Below are 12,927 nucleotides of genomic sequence, written 5' to 3'. Positions count from 1 at the left end.
AGGGTGCCCACACCACACTGTCTGTTACTTTTGTATCTGCACTTGATTCAGAACGAAAGACAACAAAACTCCTGAGTCCCCAGCAAACCCACCCACCCACCCAACTCACGGCCCAGCAGTCAATTCTGCCCCAGAGCGAGGTTTCCCAGTCTATATCTTTATGGGAGCAGACAGCCTCACCTTTCTCTGGAAGAACAACCGGTGGGTTTGAACCACCAACTTTGAGGTTAGCAGTCCAGTACTGACCCGACTGTGCCACTAAAATCTCCCGAGAAAGGGTGAGGATTTACAGCATTCTGACGTCAGTAGCGTCTGGGCTCTTCCCTCTTGGAGGGACGTGTGGCCGGTGAAGAAGTGCTTGGGGAAGGGATTTCCGTGTCAACTCACAGCGAGCCCCCTCCGTGTGGTCGAGGGTTTTCTAGGTTTTGAACTCTGTGGAAGTGGAGCAGCTGGGTGGGTTTGAACGGCCAATCTTTTGTGTTAGCAGCTCAACTCTGAACTGTTATGCCACCAGGGCAAGGGGGTTAGGAAACAGCAAGTGCTCAGAAGCTGCTGGGAAAGCCAGCCAAGATGACCCCGTGCTTCTGAATTCTAACGCCGTGGCTTCCACGGCTTGCCCTGGATAGATGTGGGCGACCCTCAAAGGCTCAGATAAGTTGAGAGAACTCAGGGCTGGTAGGAACAAGAATGTGTGTGGGAAAAACCAGCCTGGCTGGGGTAGAGGGTCTGATCTGGGGTCCATCTACTCTCTAGCTGATGAGCAAGAGGCCTAAGTGCCACCTGGCTTCGTGTGTGGTTCTAACAGTTAAGTGAGGCAACGTAGGTAAGGCCCCAGAGGGAACATTAATGAATGTTGAGATGTCATTAACAGTACCTCAAATTACAAAGGTCATTTCGTTCAATCGGTCCATTCAATCCATATGGGACTCTCTTCTGCAATTATTCAGCCAGTAAACTTCTGGCTCTCTGCTTGCTTAGCAAGCACCCTGTTCCCCTTTTTTGGCTGTTTGACCCCCGCGGTGTAGAACTCTATACGGGTCTTTAAAATTCTATCAGCCGCTTCCCCTAACTGGCCATGCAGCAGGTTATCCAAGGAGCCTTTTAACCTCACAAATGCAGGAGCTCAGGTCTGGGGGATTGAGTAGGGCCCAGACAATCTTATTTTTTTAAGTTCAATTGTGCAGTTAAGCATCGGTACCTTCCCTCCCCTGTTCTCTTATCGAGGAGGAGGAGAAATCCCTCCTCGAGGAGCCCCGAGTTAGTTGAGGCTCAAAAGTGTGGGTGCCACATGAGGGTTCTTTCTGCAAGGCTCCTGTTTTTCCTAGTTCGTCATGAGACTTCACTGTGTAACACCATCCTGAGGTGCCCTTCCGTCACACGCTCGCCTTTCCCAAGCAAATGCCCCTCCTCCCTGGATAAAATCACTTGCCACTCAATAGATGTACAGCGATGACTCACTCTATGGGTCAGGCGTGAAGCCGGGCATTGAGTGCATTGAGAGTGTCCACAAGAGGAAACTTCCGAACTAAGCACATGCCTTAGGCAGAGTCCTTGCCCTGAGTTACATCAAGGTCTTCCCCAGAGCATGTGGCTTCTCCTCCTAGTGGAGAATGGCTCCTTCCTGGCTCTGAGAGAGGCCCTCCGGTTCCCCAGGGCCACCCTTAGACCAAACGCCCTGCCATTGGCTTGATTCTGATCCACTGGGGACCCAGAGGACAGGGCAGAATCACCCCTTTGGGGTTCCAAGGCTATACCTCTTCGTGGGACTAGAAAGCTTCGTCTTTCTCCCATGGAGCTGGTGGGTGGGGACTCCTGACCTCGTGGTTGGCTGACCAATGCGGAACCGACCATGTAACCTCAGCTGGGTAGGACCTTCAACATGGCACTCTGGCTGTGCCAACCATTTTAATCTGGCTCCTCCCTGCCACCAGGTCTGCAGTGTTGCCCTGAGGTCCACGGGAAGGAGCAGGCTGGCTCCAGTCGTCGAAGCGCTATGGGTTGCATCTGAAACATTAGATTCCGTAGTTCTGCCCCTCTCTCTAAGAAGAGACGCTGAGAGCGGGCTTGCTGCCAGACCGGGAAAGCCATTTTCCTAGGGTAATCTTGGTGCTCCTCAGCCAATGATTCTTGCTGCCACTGTCCTTCCAGCGTCATGTTTTTGGAGCTTCCACCCACTCATCTGGCATCCCGGGAGGCGGTGATGAAGTGCGGACCATCTGTTAGGGACCAGCGAGCAAGGACGTCTGCCGTTCGTTGGAGGTTGGCGATGCTGGATGACCATCAAGGGCCTTCCTCACCCTGTCTGCCCCCCTCCCATCCCCGACTGAGTTTGCCTTCTGGTTGGGGGCTTGATAGCTAGTCGAGCTGTAGTCCTTAAAAAAAATCAAACCCCCAAAACAATACACCCCCCCGCCCAGGTCACGTGTATCCTTTGTGGAACATTTGCGAGACGTGCCTAAATTTAGCCGAGCCACAGGATGCCCTCCGTGTCATCAGGAGCTGGCCAGCATGAGCATCTTCGTGCGCATGTCCTTCTAGGCCTGTTGCTTCCTGGGCGTGTGGCCTGCAGTGGTCTGTCTATGACAAGCGTGGACACTGGAGCCAGGTGAGCCCGGCTGCCAGTCCTTAGCCCCATCTCTTCTCAACTGCGTGACCTTGGGCAGGTTCGTTTATCTAGAAAGTGTCCGCAGCCTGGAACGTGCCCTGTGGGATTTGGGAGCCCGGAGGAGGTAAATGCCTGACGTCCTCAGCAGAGAACCTGACCCACAGTGGCTGCTCCGGGTGCTGCTCGTTTAAATCATCCCTGCGTTTTTATTTATGAGAGTGGGACTGCCTCCAAGGTCCTGAGGTGGTTGGCGGGCAGCTCTGGACGAACCCATCCACACAGTAGCCCATTCATTAGGAATTCCATCGCCACCCAGAGAAACTCACCTCCAAGGTAGCGTGATGCACTTTTAATGGTAAACACCATCATTTTGCTGCACAGTAATTAGGCATGAATGGCAAACAGTTCACATCAGTGATTATAATTAATTAGTATTGCTTTGAAATTTTTCTTTCCCCCAGCTAACTCCAAGCTCTCCTCCTTTCTTTTCTCGCCTGGGTTTGCGTGATCGTGTGGATGCTGCCTGTGGGCTTGTGTTCTCTAGGCAGGAGTGGTGGCCCCTGCTTTGCTCCCTGGGAGTCTGGCACTCTGGGGCTCTTGCTGTGTTAGGAGGAAGCAGGACAACTGCCCATTGGTTCATTCCTTCACTCCAAAGGCACCATCTCCTCATACACCACCAAAGGCAAAGGCCTAATTTTGCAGAGGTCTATTTTAAACCTTATTCCTGCCCTTCCACCCCCTTGAACGCTCAGGTGAAAAGATCCTGCACTGCACTCCACAGCTTCCGTCTGTCTGTCCTGTCTTCGGGGCTGATGGCCTCTGAGCCCAGGGTGTCTGAACTGTGGCCCACCTTCTCCCCCAAGAGTGGCTGTAGTGTGCTGAGGGCAGGTGGAGGAGGCAGGTTAAGGCCCTGGTAGTGGTTGGATGGAGGGGTTGTACTATAGAGCAGAGGGGGCTCCTATTTTCTGGCTACAGAGTTTACAGGGTTCAGATTGTTGGTCCTGCCGGTCTTCTCTCTCGTCCTGAACTTGGCTCTGATTGTGACTTTCGTCATCCATGTATGAGACCTGGGTGTGATTCTGGGCCAGTGCCCCATACACACCACATGAACAGGTTTCAGTGGCTCTTCCAGACTCAGGTAAACTAGGAGGAAAGGCTTGGAGATCTGAGCAGCCCCATCCCATTGGACAGGGGCGTCATTTCCATGGCAGCTGTAAACATGGCGTGGTGTTGGTGGTACCTTGTACCTAACTCCACAGGGGCGAAAGGAAGGCTAAGATCAGCGCTTCAGCTGTGCATGATTCTTGCCTCTGAGGTGGAGAGCAGACATGTCTCCACTCTTTAACTGTTAACCCATCCTGACCCCAGCAAGTCCTCCCACAATTCTCTGTCTTCTCCGTTGGGTTCTATGATTGGTTGCATTGACCACACACAAGTCACCGACCAAATTCACGGTGTGTGAATTTATTAGGGAGGTAGCAGGTTACAGTTCAGGATCAGAAACACGCAGGATACAGTTCTTCCATCAGGATCAGACTCCCCTCCGCCATGCCCACAGACACACCGCGCTCTAGCCTTTGGCCCTTCTGCCAGGCCTCCGTGTGCCCTGCTCAGGCAAACGGTACACAGCTGTTGCAGCTCTGCTGATGAATCCTTAGAGGAGGCCCGCCCAGCTGGTAAGCCTCAGCTTGAAGGTGTTCGCCTCTAGCTCCGTGGGTTGGCAGATTCCATTTCACCAAATGCCTGGAGGCGCTCCACTCTGCCAGATGCTCACCCTGCATGCCTGCTGGTCTCCTGGTTCTGCTGTCTCTGCTACCAGAGATCACGCCCTTTATTGCCCCAGCTCTCTGTCTCCTGGAATCAGGGACTCAGTGCAGTGATCTCAGGCCCAAAAGCTGCATCCCGTTTGTGGTTCTTCATTCTTGATGGTGGTGAAATCTCTCCCCACCTCTAGGATGGTTCATCTAAGCCCTACCGGGTTGGCAATACTGACCAATCCCCCAATTCCACACACCTCGTTTGCATGGCCTTACTCTCACACAAGCGTACCTGCACCTTATTTATAGTATTGGCCATCCACTTGATGGCCACAAGCATCTCATGTTTGCATTAGTTCCATCCAGCCATTGGTTGGGTTCCAGGCTGTGGCTAGAAGGGCTATCCTAAGTGATTCACAGCCCCGCAGCCTCTCACAGTCAACACACCACCGTTTTAGGAGCATGGAAGAGGCTCCTCCCAGGTGCACAAACAAACAGAACCATACTGCACTTGCTTTGTCTTTGCAAAGCCTTCAACTGGGGGCCTTGCTCTTCACCCCACTCGTAAAGATCAAGAGGCGGCAGATACTGAACACCCTCCCCCCCCAATGTCAAACCATCTCCTTCTCCCTGACAGGTGCCACGGTTGTGGGACGGGGTGACCACACACCCCGCACATCTCCTCCGGCCGCACCTGAGCTCTGTGACTGTAGCCCGATTCTGAGAATTCGACAGGCCCTGGGTTGGCGTCCAGCACGTGGGAAGGGCGGGCCTTGAGCAGATGACCTACAGCAAGTCCTCCGAGCTCCATCCCTGCCCCCTTTGTGGTCTTCAGCCTCCTCGGGTGGTGGCTCTGCTCTAAAGAGGACGGATCCAGACTCTCGATCCCCACCCTTGGGACACAGGAGTCGCGCAGGAAACTTCTCACACTGTTGTGGGGTGCGTGAGACCTACCTCCTGCCTTCATGGGGATTCAGCTTGTTCGGCTGGAGGGCAGGGGCGCCTTCCCTCACCCTGTACAGTTTCTCTCCCTGATCCCTCACTGTTCACGGCCCTCTCTCGGTTATTGGAAGGGCACCGCCTTGAAGGCTTTGTCAAGAGGCATTTGGGCGCAGCCCCTGCCTTCCTCCTGGCGTCCCCAAAGCTTGGCACGCTCGTGTCTAATCAGCAGGGTGTCCTGAGGGGGCCCAAAGCCAGTGCTCAAAGGACAGGTGTGGCCATCACCAGAAGTTACACCGAGGGAACTGTTCTCATGCTGATGCTTGAATAAACCGCGGGCTACTTTTTCCTGGTTGATAGGGGTGTTTCTTCCCCATTTCTTCTCTGGGGCCCGCCTGGCTTGACCCGCCCCACTAAGCTGGGACTTTCTCATGATCAGCACAGGCTCTCAGGGAGGGAGCTCAGCTGCACTTGAGGGGCCGTCCTTTCTTCCCCTGACCCCAACACCAGGCCAGGCCTCTGTGACTAAAAATGGCCAGGGGGGGAATGCAGGAGGGGTTACCAGCTCCGTGAGGCTGAGCTGACAGCCACTTGGGTGGTAAGTGGGACACAGATGGGCTGACTCCTTTGGGTACCAGCTCGGGCATGTCTGCATCGTCCTTTGAATTTGCAGGTAGAGGCAGCTGCAGGGGCAGGAGCCCGGGCCTGGTTACCGGGTGGCCGGGTCTGTGCTACACACAGCTTGTCACACACTCTCCGCCGGCTTCCCAGGAGGCCTGGGGCACGTTGTCTCCAGTAGTTCAGGGTCATCCCGATGATAGAACAGATGTCTCAACTGCTCACTGCTGCCTCCTGGGTGTCCGGGCTCAGCCAGCCACCCACCTCCCTGTTGAGCCTCTGGGCCTCATGGGAGACTTGACTGCAAGAGAGGAAAGGATGGACCTGTGGGTGGGGTGGTCCTTGTTTCTGTTCTACAGCAAACAAGTTCTGATGCTCTGCAGAGCCTGGGAGGGACCCGGCGTGGATCTCTGCCCCCAGGGATGCCCAGCTGGGCTGGACGAGTTTGCCAGGTCGCAGGCTCTCCGGGGTGCTTGGCTGGGGCTGGGGGCCGAGGAGGGACGTCTTCCCCAGTCCGTGGGCGTGACTGGCCATGTCCCTCAAAGCACAGCTGCCCTTCCACTGCGCCTTGCCTTTCTCCCCTCAACACATCCAGCCTTTCGTTGTAACTATTAATCACACTAGGCTGTGTCGCACATCATAACCCTTCCATTAAATATTAAGGTTTTTTTCCTTTTGAATTGAGCTTTCTTAATTGAATTATTGAATTACCAGGCACTTAATGTGGCTCTGGTGGCTGAGAATCACGAAGGTGCGGCGTGGGAAGGGAGCTTAGTTTCCTCCTCTGTGACACAGAGGGATTGTGAGGCCCCGAGGGGCTCCCGGCTGCCTGTGGACCCCTGACCCCCTGTGTAAGCCATGCGCACTGCCGCATCCTGCAGGCGGCTCTGCTCCTGGCCGCACAGCCATTCCCAGGTGGTGTTCCCTCCGTTGGGGTGGGGCTTAGGTAGAGGCAGGCAAAGCCTGGAAGGGCTGCTCCCTACGTCTGTAAGCAGCCCATGTGTTCTTGGAGGTAACACTTTCTGGGATTTATCCTGGCTCTGTTATGCCCACAGCCCCTGCCACTCTCTCCCTGGCTCTCCCTCCACAATTCCACCCTCACGTTCTGGACATTCTAATACGGAAGTTCCTGGCTCACCTCATGTTCCACCCACCTCCTCCTGACCTCACTGACTCCTGGCAAAAGGGTGGTGGTGCGGATGGCTCTTCACGACTCATTCTCTCAGACTCCGGCTTGTTGGCCAAGGGCCTCTAAGCTCCTGCCTCGTCCCTCCAGCCTGCTGCCCCCGCCCCAAGTCAAGTCACATGGCTTCTGCTCCTGATGACAGAGGCCCCGTCGTTTGCCTTCCTGCTTCCATCCGTCTTACCTTTGGCCCCCACCATGTGCTTCCTTCACCACACTGTCCCCTCATGAGGACAAGCCCATCCTAGGTCCCACCAGTCGGCCACCTCCCTCCAGGAATGGATTTGAGACCAGCGCTGTGGTCACGAGGGCAGGGGCGGCTCAGAGCCCCAGGACTGCATGCCAAGCTTGGCAGAGACCGCTTTGGAATCCTGGGCCCTCATTTGGAGCGCAGGGACCTTTTCCCTAGGCAGAGCCACCCCTGCCCGACTTCACAGACTTCCTGTGGAGGTGTAACTGCTGAACCGCAGGGATTCCCCATCCAACACCTGCTCTGAGTTGATCAGCCCCCAGAGAAGCAGGGCCTTAAATGTCCCAGGCGCCTCTCCTTCCCATCCCTCGGGACCGCTGCTCCGCTTTGCTCTCCACCCCTCACCCCACCTTGCTTGTCTTTTTACCTAAGCCATCTCGGCCTTACACATGTTGCCCTTCTATGATGGTGCCCAGCACCGTGGCTTCCAGCCCTGGTTGCACGTCTTCGTTGTTGGTCTGCGCATTGTGTTGATCCCTTCACCTGTTGTTTCTGCCTGTGACTTCTCGGGAATGGAGCTGCGATTCGTGCCCAAGTCCCTTTCCGAGTATCTACCTAGGGATGGCATCACTGCGATCGGTCCAATTTTAATTTTCTGAGTTAGGGTCACGCTGTTTTCCACCACGAATGGTACCATTCTGCAGCCCGTGAGCACCGGAGGAGGGTTTGTATTTCTCCACTGCTAGCCGATTCCTTTGTGAGCCTTCCCCCCAAACGCGCCCAGGCTGGCCGCCATCCAGTCGGCTCCGCTCACAGGTGTGAAATGGCATCTCATTGGGGTTTGATGAGCATCTCTCTGATGCCAACGACACCAGCATCTTTGCCTGTGTTGGGTGGCCAGTTTCATGTTGTCTCTGATGAAATATTTATTCAAGTCCTTTGTCCACTTTATTATGAGGTTATTTGTGTTTTCTGTGGTTAAGATGTCAGCTTTGCATTTGATTATTAGATACGCCTCAGTTAAATGGTTTTTGAAGATAATGAACTAGTAGGTAGCTCATCTTTTCATTTATTTTTTGTAAAGTCTTTTAATGAAAAAACATTTTTATGAGGTTCTATTTGTTTATTTTACATTTTGTTTGCGTTTTTTGCTATTGTATGAGAAAGCCAAGCCTGCCCCTGCTTCTTCTACGAATTTTCTAATTTTGAATTAAAAAAAAAATGTCTGAGGGAGCTTCAACAATTTGTGAGAAAATCCCATTATCTTTCATTGCATTTTCCCACCAACTTTTTGAAGTGCCCTTGTGTGGTGTGAGGCCTGAGACTGGTTTTATGCGTCTGTGTGTGGAAATGCAGGGCCCCAGCACCATGTGGCGAATAGACACTTCTTTCCCTGTGGAAAGGACATCACAGCCTTGTGAGAAACCAGTTGATTGTCCATGTTTGGGTTTATTTCTGGACTCTGTGTCTGCTGTTATACCAGTACCAAGCCTCTTCAGTTTCTGCCGCACTGGAGCCTATTTTAAAATCGGGAAATGTGTGTCTTCCTACTTCCTTCTTCTCGTTCAACCTTGGTTTCGGGATCTGGGGTCTTCTGCCATTCCATATAAAGTTGAGGGTTTATTTTTCTATTACCACAAGGAAGGCATTAGCATTTGATTGGGATTGCATAAAATCTACACATCATTTGGGTAGTCTTGATATCTTAACAATCCTAAACATTCTCATCCATGAGCATAGGTGATTTCCCGTTTATTTAAGTTCTCCCCTCGTCGGCAGTCTTTTATAATTTCTATTACGTTAGTCTTCATGTCTCTCGTTGGGTGTTTTCCCAAGAGTTTGATTCTCTTATATGCTATTGTAAACGGAATTGTTCCCTAGTTTCCCTTTCTGATTTCTCGTTAGTGGTACATAGAAATCCAACGGATTTTTCCGTCGGTCGGCCTTGTCCCCTGCAACTTGGCTACATTCCCTTAGGACCATACCATCGGTGACTAGAGATAATTCTACTAATTCTTTTCCAGTCTAGATACTTTTTTCTTTTCTTGTCTTATTTCTCTGGCCAGGACTTCTCACACGATGTCGAGTAGGAGTGGTTGAAGCAGCTGCCTTTGTCTGGTTCCCAACGTCCGAGGGAAAAGTCTCCATTAAATTGAATGTTGATTTTGGGTTTTCACGCCCCAGCCCCCCGAGTCATGTTGAGGAACTTCCCTCCCATGCCAATCGTCTTTATGGTTTTCATCAAGAAAGGGTGTTCGGTTTGTTTGTTTTTTGCTGTGAAAGGAAGCTTTATTGTTTTCATTTGGTCCCGGCTTGGGGAATGGGCTCCGGGGTGGTGGCGCGGGGGCAGTTTCAGGCAGAGGGGCTAAGGCCGGCAGGGGGAGGCAGGGGGGGCCTCTCAGGAGGCTCAGCGCCACAGGTTCCTAGTTGTGTTTGAGGGTGAGCCTCTCCAAGAGATACTGGCCCAGCCCAGCCTGGGGGCTGGCCAGCCTGCGGAGGTTGGTCAGGTGGTCGCCCATCTTCTTGAGGAGTCTCACCTCCTTGTCCAGGGAGTGGTTCTCCAGAAAGTCACAGAGATGGGGGTCAGCGTGAGCGGACCCCACGGCGTGCAGGTCCAGAAGGGCCTGGTTGAGTGTTTTCTTCAGGGCTAGGGCAGCTTCCATGGCGTCCAGGTTCTACCCCGCTCATCTTGGGACGGCTTCTGCACATCCTGGAAGCGGGCGCGGCCGCCGCGCTGGTTCTGCAGCTTCAAGGGACGCTCGGCCCCCTCGCGCTTCTCCTTCGCCAGCTTGTGGAAGAAGTGCCCCACGCCTTCCAAGGCCACGTCGTCGCGGTTGAAAAAGAAGCCCAGAGAGAGGCAGGTGTCAGAGGCCCGCAGGTGCAGGTTGACCAGACGGTGGACGCCGGGCAGCATCGGCGGAATCATTCTGACGGATCTGAGAGCTCATGATGTGTTAGTTTGGAGTTCGCCACACACCAAATAAGAGTGTTCGCTGGTCCCAAGAAGATGCTCCCGAAGTTACTTCCGGAGAGCAAACTGGAGCGTGGCGGAAGGTTGGAGGCAGGGAGTCCCCGGTCTGTTCCGTTCAAACACTGTTGAAGCAAGACACAGATCCACGGGACCACCGGGCGAGCTCTGCCAGGATGTTCGGTTTTAACAAATACTTTTTTGTGCATCAGTTTCCTGTATCATTCTGAGATGGTTAGGTGGTTCTTCTTTGTTCTACTGATGTGGTTTATTATGTTGATTGATTTTCTGATGCTAGATCATCCTTACATTTCTGGGATAAATCCCACTCGGTCATGGTACATAACTCTTTGCTGTTGGATTCTGTTTGCTAGTATTTTGTTGAGGATTTGTGCATCTGTATTCATGAGAGATTGGGGTCTGAAGTTTTCCTTGTGGTCGCTTTATCTGGTTTGACTATTAGGGTTGTGTTTGCTTCCTGGAATGAATCAAACCATATTCCTCCTTTCTCCAGGTTTTAAAAGAGTTAGAATAGTATTGGTGTCCATTCTTCTTTATGTGTGTGTCAGAATTCCCTAGGGAAGCCATCTGGTCCAGGACATTTTTTGTGGTTGGACGGTTTTTGTTCACGGATTTGATCTCTTCGTCTGTTATGGGTCTGTTGAGACGGTCCATTTCTTCTTGAGGCCCCGTTTGGGTAGGTTATGTGCTTCTAAGCCTTGTCCATTCCATCCAAGCTGTCCGTTGTGTTGAGGCACCGTTTCTTGTGTGGTGTCATACTTCTGTCTCTAGCTGGCCCGTCCAGTCTCCGGTTCTTTATTTTAATTATCTGCATGCATCTCTTGTCAGCCTCACAGTGTCCACTTCTATTCATAAGGTTTCCAGTGGCTCATTCCTCATTACTGGACAGCCGACTCCTTCTTAGTGCCTGTTCCTAGCCTGGAAACTCTATGGCAACCGGCTCACCTTGGGTGACCTTGCTGGTGTTTAAAATACCAGTGACACAGCTTCCAGCATCACAGCAACTTGCAAGTCACCACAATACAACAAAATGACAGACAAGTGGTGTCAGCCTAGCTAAAGATTTGTCGATTTTAACAATTTCTTCAAAGAACCAACTTCCGTGATTCTTGTTGTTGGCTCCTCTTTGTCAACCCCTTTCCCCCACAGGCTTGAGTGCCAAGTGTTCTCCCCTTTCTTGATCCTGGCGCCGTCCAGTGAAGCTGTGAAGTTGAGAGTCTCTCTGTATATGACATTGGCATTGTTGCTACCAGCTTTCCCTCCCCGAACTGCCTCGGTGGTGGTGCCCCAGATGTGTGGGAGGGTAGGTGGCCCTGCTTTCATTGACCATATAGCCGACTCTAAGAAAGTTGTGATTTCTCTTTCGGTTGGTTCCTGGACCCATTGTTGCCTTAATAGTGCTTTCTTTAATTTCTCCACATTTGTTTTTTTCCAGGTCCCCCCACCTCACCCCCCTGTTCTTCTTTGTATTAGTGATTTCAAGCTTCACACCATTGTGGTCAGAGAAAATAATTGGTATGATTTCAGTCATTTTTAATTTATCAAAATTTTCTGTGTCCTGCACTGTGGTGTATCTTGCGCGTAACCCAAGCTCACGGGTGGAGACTGCAGACCGGCCTCTTTGGGGGTGGAGTATTCTGAGTCTGTCTGTCAAGTCCAGATGGTTTATAGTGCCATTCAGGGCCTTGGTTCAATGTTGATCTTTTTCCCCCAGTTATTCTGTCTTTTACTTTTGACCTACTTGTGCTCTTGAGTTTAAGGTGTGTTTCTTAGAAACATCTTACTGTCGGGTTGTGTGTTTTTATCCCTCCTGCAGTTCTCTTGCCTTTTGATTGCAGCATTACTAATAAGAAGTGACTTCTGTCCCTTTGACATTTGCTTTCTGTGCATCTTAACACTGTTTGCCATTTAATACTGTTTGTTTTTATGTTTTATTGCTTTGTGATAGTGAGCCTGTTTGGCTCATTTTTCCTTGCCTTTTGTGTGCACTTCTGGTATATTTTCCCAGGGGTTACCATGAGTATTACATATAAGAGGTATAACCGTCCCTCAGTGACCCACAGCCCTACAGGGGACATCACTGGAGACACAGTGTGGGAATTGCACCCGATCTGACCCCACCACACCGAGGCAAAACACTAAGGGCGTGCAACAGAACAGCAAGGGGAGCAGAGGAAGGAAGTCCTGAGGGAGTTCTAAAAATCGACTTTGGGGCCAGGGCGTAGCACCCCATCAGACTCGACCAGAAAACACTCCTAAAAGTCAACAAAAAGACCTTAAACTATTTACAGGCTTCTCTCTCTTTTGGTCATTGGTTTTTTTGTTGTTTTGTTTTCTTTTGAAGCTTTGTCTTGCTCTGTCTTGTTTTTGTGCATAATATTATCTCTGCAGGTCTATCTAGATAAGATAGGCAGGATAAACAATCTTGAGGAGAAAACAACAGGACCGATGGTTCCCGGGGCACATGGGAGAGGGGAAGGTGGGGGAAAGGAAGTGGTGTTAGCAAACCCAGGGACAAGGGAACAACAAGTGATCCAAAATCTGTGGCCAGAAGGGTGTAAGAGGCCTGATCAAGGGCAAAGTAACTTAGAGGAATTACTGAAACCCAAATGAAGGCTGAGCATGATAGTGGGACAAGAGGAAAGT

At 51.8% G+C, this 12,927-nt stretch overlaps 1 protein-coding gene and 1 pseudogene across 4 annotated transcripts in view; one reads left to right on the top strand and one right to left on the bottom strand.

Annotated features, from left to right (window-relative positions):
* MSI2 (musashi RNA binding protein 2) overlaps nucleotides 1-12,927 on the top strand; it is a 424,197-nt gene that overhangs the window by 180,140 nt on the left and 231,130 nt on the right. The gene's annotated exons all lie outside the window — the stretch shown is intronic.
* LOC105979037 lies at nucleotides 9,716-10,240 on the bottom strand (annotated as a pseudogene).

Source organism: Echinops telfairi, unplaced genomic scaffold (assembly GCF_000313985.2).
Source record: "Echinops telfairi isolate 266 unplaced genomic scaffold, ASM31398v2 ScPeMD7_7458;HRSCAF=8496, whole genome shotgun sequence".
Lineage (NCBI taxonomy): Eukaryota > Metazoa > Chordata > Mammalia > Afrosoricida > Tenrecidae > Echinops > Echinops telfairi.
The sequence above is the reverse complement of the archived record's forward strand: the minus strand, read 5'-3'. Positions and strand labels throughout refer to the sequence as shown.